The 14,448-nt window shown below is 39.2% G+C and overlaps 1 pseudogene; it reads right to left on the reverse strand.

The window, feature by feature from the left end:
* Positions 1-7,084: 7,084 nt before the first annotated feature.
* Positions 7,085-7,701, reverse strand: LOC100801751 (uncharacterized; annotated as a pseudogene).
* Positions 7,702-14,448: the final 6,747 nt, after the last annotated feature.

Raw genomic sequence — 14,448 nt, forward strand, 5'->3', positions numbered from 1 at the left:
ACGGGCCTGCAGGTGGCTTATGGGTAAGGCTCATATGACGAGGATCAAGGGAGCCCCATATCAGAGACGTATGGATGCCCTGACTGTGACTGACGTGTGCTGGATGCCCTATGCTAAGCATCGAGGAGTCAGGGGCTTTGACTTGATATCGTCGTACACCGGCCAGCTCAGATGGGGTCAGATTGTCGTGTACGTTCCACCTGAGCGGGTTCTTCGACAGTTTGGCTATATTCAGACCGTCCCTCCGCTGTTGATTTGTGATTCTTTGATGGGTGATGATATAGATGACCGGTGACTGCATTTTTCAGACCATTTGGTGCCTGTAGGGGAGCTCTGTGTAGTTCTTGGGCAGGTGGCACCAGACTACATGGACTGGTTTTTTTGGATTTTGCACCCGTTCGTCACGCCGATCGAGGAGACTGCTGAGCCGAGACATCCGCCTCCCTCTCATGATGAGGAGTTCGTCGAGCCACCTATCCCCGAGGTTTCAGTTGCGTCCGATCTCCCTACGCATTCAATGGTAAGCATAACTTGTGTAGTTTTTCATAATTTAAATTTTTTAAAAATGTGATACTGACTTTGTTATTTTGACTTTGACAGGTTGATTGTGAAGGATGTCAAGGGATGGTTGAGGATTTAGGAGTGATTGCTGAGGATTTGGAGCGGGTCATCAACCTTAGGATGGTCACTGAAGGCACTGACTTATATGACATCATGACTCGTTGTCTGAGGAGAGCTAGAGGTGACGCTGCTGATGGAAGTCTTAGGCCGCGACAGAGACGCCGCATAGATTAGGATTTATATTTTTATTGTATTTAAATTATTAATTTTAGTATTTGTTTATGTATGTGATAAAACACATTTACTTACATCATTTATGATTTATGTTTGTCTCTCTATAAATATATGCTTTGAAATTTAAATATAAACCACACACATGAGTCACATTTATAATGGTATTTGAATATATAAAATAAAGAAGATAAAATAATTTAACAAGGAGATTTTCTCCTGCTTTGTAATTTAATATAAATATATAAATATTATTTGTTTTAGGAAAAGAAAAAAATTGTCATATTGAAAATAATATCTTATTCCATTCATTCAAACATGGAAAGAAAAAATAAAAATGATGACATCATAATTTTATTAAAGAAAAAAAATTTAAAAGTTGGACCTGTTAGAAACATGCCTAAGTACCCCTGTTTGGGCTTTTTTTTAAATTATGTGGGAGTCGCTTGAGACTGTCGAGGGCCCCTATTTGTGATGTTTGCACGTCAAGGAACCGAAAAAAAATAAAAGCAGTGCTCCGTTCCATCGAATCGCACCTCAAACCGAGGCACCAAAAATAAAAAAAAGTTGGTTTTGGGCCTGTTAGAAACATGCCTAAGTACCCCTGTTTCATACATAATACACATAACAAATGGGTCACAAACATAACAATTTGACACACTAACACATTACATTCACTTGAACATGATGGACACAAATATAATTTGCACAAAACACCACAACATATAACTAGCATTCAAACATGCAAGGACGTAAGCACCTCGTCCTCATTTTCCAAATCCACTTTACTAAAGAGAGCCAAAATTTCTATTGGCACAAATTGTTTCCAGTAATTGGACTCTACCAACACCTTTAACACATCGTCGTCAGATTTCAGCTCAATAATTTCAAATTTTAAAACTTTGTCAGAATACTCCAAATGAGCAGGTTGTCGATAAAACCAACGCCTTACAAGTTGGGATTCATGAATCCCATGAGGAGGATTCCCTTTAGGTGCTACTTGCTTGATCAAATCCTTCAGTTCATCTATGGTACATCCTTTTGGAATATTAATTTTTTGGGGATTTATTCCTGTGAACGCGTAACCCACAAAGTTGTTTTGGCATGGCATGTTCCACCTTTCATTGTAATACAGAACCGCATCATGAGTAGGGATGCTGGGGCATTCAAGTAAGTTTAAAATTGCATCTGGTGTTCTACCAACGGTGCATAACAACTCAATCAATCCAACACATGAAAATTGATCATTACACATTAACATGGTGTTCACATCCATGTCATGTTTCAATTGCATACATTGGAAGTGAATATTGTTACTTGTATCTTTGAGCGGTTGCCGGTAATGAATTTCATCCACAACTTGATTGTTGTTTAGTTGAAGGGTGTTATGTATTATGCTTTTAAGAGTTGAAAAATCGCACAGGTTTGGTACTCTCATGGGCACTGGAGTAGAACTTTGAAAATAAACCCCACACTCATTGTGAATGATGGCTCCATTTGGAAAAATGAATGCCAACTTTGAGTTGACAATTGTCTGAGACGAAGTTTCTCCTAAGAATGTCATTGTTTATCGAAATTTCTTTTGACAGACTATGAATACCACTTGCTATTGAGTACCATGGACATGCCCATGTCTCATTTATATACATGGCCCAGGCAGGTGCATGGCTTCACTTTTAACAGACCCGTGAATATTTTTCATTTTTAAGTTTACAAGTAAAGCATTATCGTGTCACGTCAGTAATTATCGTGTCACATCAATCAATGTTGACTCACACTAGTAATTGTTTTATCACGTAATTGCTTTTAAATGGACAAGCTAGTCAATTTGTTCACGCAACAATTCATTAGTATTTCAATACTGATTAATTAAATGAACAAAAATCCAATCGTAAATATAGATACATAAATATTACAAGTTCAGTGTCTGCTTAGGTCTACGTGTGTTGTATTAATTGTTATTAGGCTTAAGTAGTGCTGCATTCTACCTATATATGCAGTTGGCCACTGTTTTGCCTCCGGATACGAATTGTTTGACCACAACAATGCTATAGGCGGTAAGGGACAACGATCTTTTAGATAAACCTGTTGTAAGTGAAATTACAATAATAACTTAAACGAACAAACCAACTCATTCAATAATTGAAATTATTTGAGTAAACGAATTTTCAATGGACCTGAACAAAATGACTGCCAAACACATGACCGACTTCTGAGAGGTAAAAATGTGAAGCTCTGTTGTCGTGACAACGATACAAGGATTACATTATATATTGACGCAATTACATATCCCATATCCGTTATATCCATTCATTTGTCCACACTAACCTAAATCACAAAAAAAATACACGTGTCACTCATGTAAACATTATTTATATAAATAAAAAGAATAAAACACATACCTTGGATAACCCATCCACGTGTAGGGACAACCTCAGCTGTTCAAATCTCTCTGTGCCACCAAAGATCTTTATGTAGTCTTGTGACCATTTGCCAAGTTCTTTAATCAATTAGTTACGCATCACGGCCCAACACACTTCTCCCATACCTAACAAAGTGGAAATTGACCGATATCCATAATTACCATCCGCTTTCACATCAACAACGTCCTCAATGAAACCATGCATAAATGGTGCAAATTGATCCAACATCGGGATCATCCTTGCTGGCTTCAGTGGTTCAAAAGATGATGCACTAGGTCTGACTGAGGTGTTGCTGTTTTGAACCGAATGATAAGCATCAACATACTCCCAATAAGATGGATCACACTTTGTCGATCTTTCTCTTCTTTTCATTACTTTCTTCGGGGCACCTTTTGTCTTAACCTTTGGCGGAGGAGGACACATAGAGGTCTCATCGGGAAACGCAAATTCTCGGAGTTTACTCTTGAAAGTAACTTTCCCGCAAACATCAAGTTCCTCGAATCTTTTATATATTCTATCCATCTCTTTCTTCACATAGCCCCTGGTCTGAAAAACTAAGTCTCCTCCAGTACATATGGACTGCATCCAGTGGGATGCTGCCACCATCATACCTTTGTTGCTCGCATGCACAAGGAAGACCTAGTGTGGTTCTCAAGACACAACCACAAGAAGACGGATTGTCTTTGAAATGACGTACGCGCTCAAACTCAACCGAAATTTCATTTAAAGCATACCTTGAGACCATTCCCAGAAGCCTTTTGTATAAGGTTTTCTTAAAAACATGACCAACGACATGCGTACTTGTTTCAAATGATGCTCTAATTTCATTGTGCTGTAGCGTCATCATGTTGTTCATTGCATCCCAAACACTACAGAGGTCTCCAACGTTATTTTGTAATACCCTTTTCAGAGACCAAGGAGCAGATTCAACCCTACATTTAAAACACACAACATACAACACAAATCAATAACAATCATTTATACTAAAACAATCATTTAAACAAACTTGACAAAATAATAAAATATGTAAATACCTATTTGTTGTTGTGTTGCCTAGGTGCATCACCTTATTCATCCAGGCCGTGATAAACTTCTCCTTGTGTGGGACAATCCATGTCTCACATACGTAGTCAATGAACATTGGCCACGGGGAATACACTACTTGAAACCTTTGAAGGTGCTCAGGGAACTCCTGTTCCGAAGGACAATCTACCAGATTACCCCAGCTATCCATTACGTAGTCCCAAGCATTCTTCTGACCAATTGGCGTTTTGCACTTTGCCTTCACATTCTTGTCTATGTGAAACTTGCACAACAAATTCGTACACTCCGGAAACACAACTTTCACAACATTCATCAGGGCTAGGTCTCTGTCAGTGACAATAACAACAGGGAGGCGATCGTTTCTTAGAAAAAGGTCTTGAAACCATTCCAATGCCCATACAAGATTGTTCACGCGCTCATCCTCCAGATATGCAAACCCAGCAGAGAAAGTCATCCCGGTTGGTGTCACCCCCACAAAGTCAAGCAATGGGAGCCTGTACCTATTTGTTTTGTAGGTACTGTCTATCAAAAAAACAAGATGACATGCATTACATAACTTAACTGCATCTGGGTGACACCAAAACAAATCACGCACCACATCTTAATCCTTCAATCTATGCCAATGAATGTATTGGTCACCTTCAAGGTACCTCATTAGGTGTTGCATTTCAGTGTCATCTCCTCTGATTAAAGAACGATATGAACTTCTTGCATTGTAGATTTGTTTGATTATGGTGCAACTGTTGCCGTTGTGCTCCTTCAACGTTAGCAGGATGTTTCTTGGTTTCACATTCCACTTCGTCATATCAGCAATGATATTCTTCTCATCATCTGTCAATATCCCAACATATGGATTTCAAACTAAGGTCTTCGCCAATTCATGGTTGTGAATCCCACATATCAGCTTCACCGTCCAACCTTCACCTCCATGTACTGGTTTTCCACGAATCTTAAAGGGACAACCACATTTTCTAGTGCCTGTGTCTCTACTAACAAATTCTTTCTTCCTACACTTGTACTTACCACTCCTTTCACACCAAATTAACACAAATGAAGTTCTTCCTCTACTACCAGTATATGTATCAGACCTCATAACTATTGCCACGAAACCATTTTCATGGGCAACCGTTCGAGCCCACTGCTAAACATCTTCTCGGGTTGCGAAGACCTAGGACACAACCACAACATATTAATTTTTACACAAATCATACATTAAACCAAACAACTCAAACTGATCGACATAATTACCTGAGAAGTATTAAAAGCGTCTGAACAATCAACATGTCCTTCATTCACACCATAATCTTGTTCATCTTGAAAATCCATATCAACTTCTTCGGACATCGTACTGTAATATGCCCATTGATCTTCGTCCATCTTAATTCAAACTCTAACTATCACCTAATTCAACATTCAACTAAATAATTTGAGCAATACAACAACCCAAAAAAATTTACAAACTATGAATATCGAACTAATTCAACATTTGACAACCTCACACAAATATTTAATCTACATATACATCAATATTTTAACAACAACCAAATTCAACTTTTAATTACATAATTCAAAATTATAACCTACAAAGTTCATTTAACCAAAAAATACTTCAACCTAGGCAAAAAAATCAACACTTCAACCAAGAAATATATTTTTATGTTTCACATACATTACAAATAGAATTAACCAAAATAACATTCAAAATAATCTTAAAACTACAAATCATAAAACAAATTAATCCACGGAAGAACCTTCTTCCGCAGTTGTAATTTCAATAGCGGAAGAAAACTTCTTCCGTGGAATTTCGCAGAAGATGTTCTTCATTTGCTTCAAATCAGACACTTACACCATTCCACTACCCAAAATAAACAATGATACACACAAAAGCTATGTACCTTAGTTGACAAATATCACACCAAAGCAGAGCACAAGCATAACCAGCACGGAGAAATATCGCACAACACAAGCACCACGGAGAAACAAAGAAAGCAACGATGAAAAAAAAATAAAAAGCATCTTTTTATAAAAGAAAAACGTTTAGGGTATTTTGGGGGTTTTGAAAAATTGTTGGGTGCACCAGCAATGTTGCTGGGTGCCCCTAGGAATTCCCCTATATATTGTGTCCAAAGATACTGTAGAATGAATTTATAATATTGTTTCTTTTATTTCTAAATGATAAAGAGAAATAGACCACCAAACAATTATGAATGCTGCTTTAAGTACTCTTCCACGGTTCCACCAAGCAAGAGTTCATTTCCCACCAATATTCTCTATAAATGTTTGAAAATAAAACCTGCTCAACATGTAAGCACAACACAATGTTATTGCAAGATATTGGACATTTAGGTAAAATTTTCTAGAACCAAGAGTATTTTCCAACGAATTATTTCTATATTTGAAGGAATAATTTCATTTAAGGGAAAAGCAATAAATAAGGAGCCTATAATAAAAAAAAGTAATATCAGAAAATATTATCACTATTAAAAAAATTACATTCTTTGACAACGAAATTATGATGGTTTTCAAAAACCGTCTTAAAATGTCTTTGTGGTGACAATTCGATAATATGGTTTTCAACAATGATGGTTTTGTAGAGACCGTCTTAGAAAGTAATGTTCAACGATGGTTAATTATATAACCATCATGAAATGTTTTTGAAATTATTTAAAAGCTAGGAGCGAATTGAATCCCTCTGTCTATCTGTCCCTCACACACACAAACTCATCTTCGAATTGAAACGACACCACATTCCTCAACACCATCATTATCATAGCTTTCCAGACCTTTCAAAATCGCCACCACCTTTTCCAACCACCGATAGAAAACTACATCCACATCGCCGTCATTGACGTCCCCTTCGAACAGGGGAACGACTTCTGCCGCGCCAAGCTCTTCATGCTGGATTTCAAGCGTGAGGCTTCGTCACTTTGGAGCACGTGGCCAGAGCTGAGGATGGAGGCTTTGATAGCATGGTGTTCTTCTTCGGGTGCTGAAAGCCGGGGATGGTGCCGTCGTCAACGTTGATGTAGCCAGAGAGGATGGTTATGGAGGTGGGGTTGTAGGCGAAGAGGATCTTCTTGTTGGGGTTCATGGCAGAGACAATGATGTCGAAGCAGGAGTTTAGGGTGTTGGAGGTGAGGTTCAAGTAGTAGAGTTTCAAAGACATGACGATGAAGGTGGGGTGGTGGGAACGGTAGAGGAGTTAGAACACCTTGTCGGTGATGTCGATCTGGAGGAGAAGGATCAACACGGTGACGATCAGCACGGTGAGGATCAGCCAGAAGAAAAAGGTGTAGCAGCACCGACGTTGATGGTGGGGCTGAGGGCGATAGGTGGGGTGGGTGGCACCGTAAAGTTGAGCCTTTGTTGTCGGGAAAGATGGGTTGGTGGCACTGCCATTAATCATGGCGGGCTTGGCCGATGGATACACCCTGTCTGTCATGGCTGTGTGGTGTTATTGTGTTTTTTGTTTAATTCACGTTGTTGTGTTGTAGGTAAAATGAAAAAAAAGTGATGTCATGTAAAGAAGAGGATGAGGAAAAAGGGTGGTGTTCTCTTTTGACTAGAGGGAGAGAGAAGCATGAAGAGTCTAAGAGATGTAGAAAAGTGTGCCTGAGAGAAAAATTAAGGGGTTATTAGGGAGGTGGTTTTGGGATAAATATAGTTTAAACAATGATTAAAATTTGGAGAAGGTGGGTTAGGAAGGGGGGAAAGAAAGATGGCAATGTTCTAACCACAATATTTAGTTGTATCCAGTTCTCTCTACATCGGGCGCGTATAAAAGCAGCAAAATGCTCCTCATGCTTAATTTCTGTATCTCGTTTATGATACTTTAAGACTTTAAGGCCAAATTGTTTTTCTTCAGTTGATTTTCTTTGAGGTGGTATCATCAAGTTATTACATATCTTGTTGGATAAAGTCTCTTGCTCCAATTATCAAATGGCCGCTACTAGTTTGTTGCAGGTGCTCCCAACTAATTTCTAGTTGTGTTGACAGGTTGATAACGATTGTCAGCTACTTTTTCTATATTAACATGGAAAAAAGAAACTCATGGAAAGGTACAAGGTTGCATTTGAAGGTCAGTAAGACACTCTTATTATACTTGTCCAACTCATTTAGTTCTGGTGTTAGAATATGCACAAAATATCTAGTGTATGAGAGAATATGTTAGAATATCGTAAAAGATCTTCAAAATACAGTGTAATTTGTAAACAATTCTTTATTTGGTTATTCCCTAATCTTATTAATTGTACTATTCTATTCTTTTTAATAGTATACAAATATGTGAGCTTTTGGACATAAGGTTGGACCTCACCAATAGTTATAATGTTATCAAACTTAACAAATGCTCTTCTGAGATCAATATTTTATGATTTAACATGCTAAAACCTTTATACTATATATACACACGGAACTATATATCTCTAACAATTTAATATATGTGCAGTAAAAAAACAATTTAATATATATGTTAAAATAATTCCATGAACCGAACTAATCTAAATCTTTGATATATTCCACATTCAGCAAATTATTCCGGTACTTTCATGCAAAGTGAGAAAAATTAGGGTCATTTTTTTTGTGCCCACAATCTGAACCTAGGGATTTCATTCCTGGAAGCTCTTGAAAGTAGATATACACTACTAAAAAAAGCTCTTTTGATGACACACTTACCACATCAGTCCTCCTAAACCGCTGTGGTATAATACGCGGTGGCACTTTCGTAATTATGAAGTTCGAAAACGAAGACAGTCATGTAAAAACCCGTCTTCGAACTGCTGTACGGAAACTTCCACGACGTTGCTTTTGTGGACACCGTCGTGGTTTGCATGGAATTATAGTCACATGACTCTAGTCAGACTCTCGTGACCTCAGTACACTCACTTGCCCTACATACACTCAGGTCACCCCTTCGTCACTCAGGTCACTGCTTGCTAGCCTCTTCATCACTTACCTTTTTGTGCCGGCCCACCCCTAGCCTCTCGTGACTCTTGTGAAACATATTTGGCCAAACTGAACCCTTCTCATCTTGTAAGTGTTGTAACCTACCCTTCGGCGGGAGGGTGATGGGAGGCCACGGGTGCGTCTTCCAAGGAAGGAAAACGCGTGGAGTCGCCACCAATGTTTATTTGAGGAAAACGTTAGAAAAAACCAAAAGTGGGTCTACGAATTTTAAGAACAAAGGTTTGGGAGTTGTTTACGTGCGGGGAAGGTATTAGCACCCCACGCATCCGTCACAAGGGACGACAACTGTCGCAACGTGCCCTTCGCGGGCGAGCGAGGGCGAGGCTCACGGGTGCGCTTTCCAAAGGAGGAAAGATGCGCGTAGTCGCTACCAACGTTTATTTGTGGAAAACGTCGGAAAAACCAGAGGAAACCGGTCAAAATGAAAATTCTAAGTTCGGGAGTTGTATTTACGCTTGAGGAAGGTATTAGCACCACTCACGTTTGTCTCAAAGGACAACAACCTATTTTTTAGAATTGTGGAATTGTGTTATCTTAACTTTTACTTCTTTTTATTTTTTGAGGTCGACAAAAGCGGGGCTTTTGCTCCTACATACCCTCCTTTGGAGAGGAAATCAGACCTACGTAGTTCTTTCTTATGCATGAATCAAGCGATTCTTTTTACTTGAGGGGTGATTATTTTAAGGCGTTGGACCTTAAAAATGATCTTTTTTACTTAGTAAGAAACTGAAATGATAAACTTTCAAAAACCTATTTTTGTGGACGAGCTTGACTAGGCGAGTTTGATTTTAGCCTTAGTTTCACTTTAGTTATTAGTCAATTCAATTAAGAATGAGAAATCCCAAAGAAGAAACGTCCGATTGATTTTTCGCTTTATTTTACTAAAAGGTATTTTTTGATTATTATATTATTTTTACCTCTTTTTTGATTTCCAATGTGGTTACGGCACGACCGAACGGTCGGAATTCATTTTAACCAAAATTAACGGATGATACAATTCAAACGATCGGTGGAAATTTATTTTATTTTTAGATTAGGCGAGAAATGACTTAAATAAATGGCTTAAGCACGTCAAAAGGGGGTATAAAAAGTAAATGAAAACAAGAACAAAAATACATGAAACAAAATGTGGACCACCACGGGTACATAGAATGAATTGAAAAGCTTGGTTTGAGGTACTTACCCGTTGAAGACTGAACAAAACGAAGAACGAACGATGAATCTTGAAGAATGGTCGAGAATCTTCGCGTAATTACTCACGGAAACGTTACGGAAACGTTACGGAAGCGTCTCGGCTTGGATTTTCTTCACGGAACTAATTTTCCTCAGCTATTTCGAGAGAGAGAGAAGTGCCTAAGGGGCTGAACCCTTTTCTTCTTCACTTCATCCCCTATTTATAGCAAAATAGGGGAGAAGCTTGCCGCCCAGCTCGCCCAGGCGAGCAAGGTTGCTTCCTCCAGAAGCAACAGCCTTCTGGAAGAATCTTCTGGAGGGCCCAAGTGGGCCTGGTTGCTATTTGCACCCCCTTTTTTACTAAATGCACCCCTTCTATTTTTTTGGTAATTCTTTTTCCGTAACGTTACGAAACTTTACGAATTTCGTAACGATACTTATTTTCCTTCCGCAAGGTTACGAATCCTTACGGATTATGTATTTACTCTTTTTTAGCTTTCGAAGAAGTTACGGAAACTTACGGATTGTGCAAAAACACCTCTTTTCGACTTCCGCCACATTACGGAATTTCACGGATCGCGCAAGCCTGCTTCCTTTTGATTTCTGACACGTCTCGGGACTTCATTCATTGTGCAACAAAGGACGCCAAGTACCTGAAAAGGTTGCATGTCATCAAGTAATAATCCCCGGACGAAATTAGGGTATGATAGTTGCCCCTCTTTACTTACCTCTCATCGGAGATAAGAGGAAAGCAAAGATAGGACACTGGTTTCGTCCGTCCTACTCTTTCCGTGATGACGACTCTCATCTCTACTTCTTCTTTTTTTCTTCTACACAAAACAAAATACAAACAACAACCAGAACAACGAATATAATACACATATACACATATACACATACTTGGCGAAGGAACCGATCTGGAAAACAACAGAATAACATGCTTCCCAGTCACCAGAAGCTTCGCACTTGATAGTGGAGGACACATGAACAGCCCTAAGCAATAACATTCATGTGGCTCCGGAAAAGGATGAGAATGGAGGATTGCCTTGAGGGTCCTCTCTTAGGCAATCATGGAACACAACTCCAAACTCGAAAATGGAGGACACATGAATGACAATGCAATTCATTCATGGGGTTCCGGAAAAGGATGAGAATGGAGGATTGCCTTGAGGGTCCTCTCTTAGGCAATCATGGAACACAACTCCAAACTCGAAAGTGGAGGACACATGAACAGCCCTAAGCAATAACATTCATGTGGCTCCGGAAAAGGATGAGAATGTAGGATTTCCTTGAGGGTCCTCTCTTAGGCAATCATGGAACACAACTCCAAACTCGAAAATGGAGGACACATGAATGACAACGCAATTCATTCATGTGGCTCCGGAAAAGGATGAGAATGGAGGATTTCCTTGAGGGTCCTCTCTTAGGCAATCATGGAACACAGCTCCAAACTCGAAAATGGAGGACACATGAATGACAACGCAATTCATTCATGTGGCTCCGGAAAAGGATGAGAATGGAGGATTTCCTTGAGGGTCCTCTCTTAGGCAATCATGGAACACAGCTCCAAACTCGAAAATGGAGGACACATGAATGACAACGCAATTCATTCATGTGGCTCCGGAAAAGGATGAGAATGGAGGATTGTGTAACGACCCGCCTCGTCGCTACGGTATCCACACTCTAATATTCGATAATTTCAATTTTTATAAAAAGAACTCCCTTAATTTTTGATTATGAAAATAGAAGTGATTTTGTCACAACATAAATTCATCCAACAACACGTCATTACTTAAGTGAATATGCATAATTACATAGAAACAATAATTCAGTACATGTCATACACATAACGAAAATTAAATATGTTCATATATATATATATATAATTAAAATTCCAGGTTTACATCTTTAACTCAACAAAATAAAACTTAAAAGCCAACTACGGAGGAGTTGATTACAAAACACAACTCTCTCCCAAAATAATGCCAACGTCATCACGTCGGCTCGGCGGCTCCTCACCAGAATCTTACTCCCTACACCCTGCCACTGTCATTCTGCTCCCACGAACAAGGTTCGTGATCATCACAGGTATCAACCACACGATACAAAATTGCAAGGGTGAGTTTATTATAAAAGAACCAATACCAATTCCAAATAACCACAATTAGCAAGGAACATAGGCAAACATGATAAGCATACACAACAATCATTATTCAACACTCATATCCAACAAATAATCATCATTCACATCCAACAATTACTCATCATCCATCCATGGACCCAATCAAGACTGTACAGAATGATGCATGCACCTAACTCAACACTCAGATGCAATGTGGTACGTACCAACAACAACCAAATATCAGGAAATAGCCTAAGCGTGTCTACACGACACTCTCACTTAGGGAACTGTGCTGAGTTTGTCGAGACCACCCGGTTGTGCACGTAACAGCCCCCCTCCCATAGGTGATCAGCCTGGGAGCCCAAAGGTGTTCCCTACCAGGTGACAGCCCCCTAGTACAAAGTACACTTGGCCACAGTTACTCTATTTCCTGTGTCGTATGAGCTATGATCACGACCAAAGGTAAATGCCAAAGACCATGGACCAATTAAAGCACCTAAGCATCCCCTCAGGAATGCTTAGATTCTCTAACCACGCTAGTTACCCACGTCTGGGCCATTCGACAAGGTCAGTGCACTCTACCCCCCTATGACATACACTTCATACGACGTATGATCGTGGCCAAAAGCTAGTACCAAAGACCCTGAAAGGTCAATGCACAGTGCCCCCCACGATCATACACAACATCCAACGTATGAACGTGGCCAAAAGCTAGTGCCAAAGACCCTGAAAGGTCAGTGCACAGTGCCCCCCACGAACATACACAACATGAACATGCCAATGCATTTCCAACATCAATCAACAAATCGTATTTCCATGTCATTCACAACATAAATATCATCTCATCTCAATGACGTTATCAACAACAACAACAACCTCATTTCATATTCACATATTCATCAATAATAACAATTCATGTTGACATGGTCTTTATTAACAATGTCATCTCAAATCAATATCATCATTATCATCACATATCAATTAAAATCCTCAATAGCAACATCAACAACAATTCAAACAAACACAACAATATCATTTCCACACGCACAGTCTTCAAACAGCCAAAACAATATCATTCATCACAATACATATATATATCGCATCCCATTAGTTAAAACGTAATTTTCTTTGAAGAAAAATCAGCATGCAACAGGGACAGGCAGATATCCTCATAGCTAGGTTCCCTGACTATGGTGTTAAAATGGTAAATTTTATAATAAACTCCCCTTACCTATAGTGAGCTACCCCACGGATTCCTCGTCGCGTCACTTGAAGATTCCTTTTTGTCCTTGCTTGTCGATTCCACACAAGCCTCTACCATGCCAAAACGAAGGAGACTTAGTATGGATTTAAGAAAACAAAGCTAGTAACAGTGCTCTGGGTCAAACACCCACATTACTACATGAAAGAGCTGAGAGTATTTTGGGTTTTACAAAGGAACGTAATTTGGAAATTCCGACCACGCCAATGTGACCGGGGTTCAGTGTAGGTTATGAAAATAACATGTATTTCATGAAAGGATAACGTTTACAAAGTCTCTTTCTCTAAGGTTTTTCAAAGGAAGCATAAGACATGCAATGGCGGTTGCAAAGTTAGAAAAGATGCAAAGACAAGATGAAACTAACAAGAAACAAGCATAGAACCATGGTTACCTCGAAAGAAAATGAAAGATCAGATTAGGGATTTCGTTCTCTACCGAAACCGCAAGCCAAGTTGGAAATTCTGCTTCGGTTGAAGGGTTCCTCTCGGTGTGGGTTTTCAATGGAGAAAAATGATGGTTTGTGGTGGCTAATGGTGGATGTGGGTGATGGAGAAAGTACTTGGAACTTTAGAAATGGATTTGGAAGAAAGAAAGAAGAAGAAATGACATTTTTCCTAAGCTACAAGAAAGCAAAGGCTGAAATGCTTAAATAAGAGATGCTCTCGGGA

This window comes from Glycine max, chromosome 7 (assembly GCF_000004515.6).
Source record: "Glycine max cultivar Williams 82 chromosome 7, Glycine_max_v4.0, whole genome shotgun sequence".
Taxonomy (NCBI): domain Eukaryota; kingdom Viridiplantae; phylum Streptophyta; class Magnoliopsida; order Fabales; family Fabaceae; genus Glycine; species Glycine max.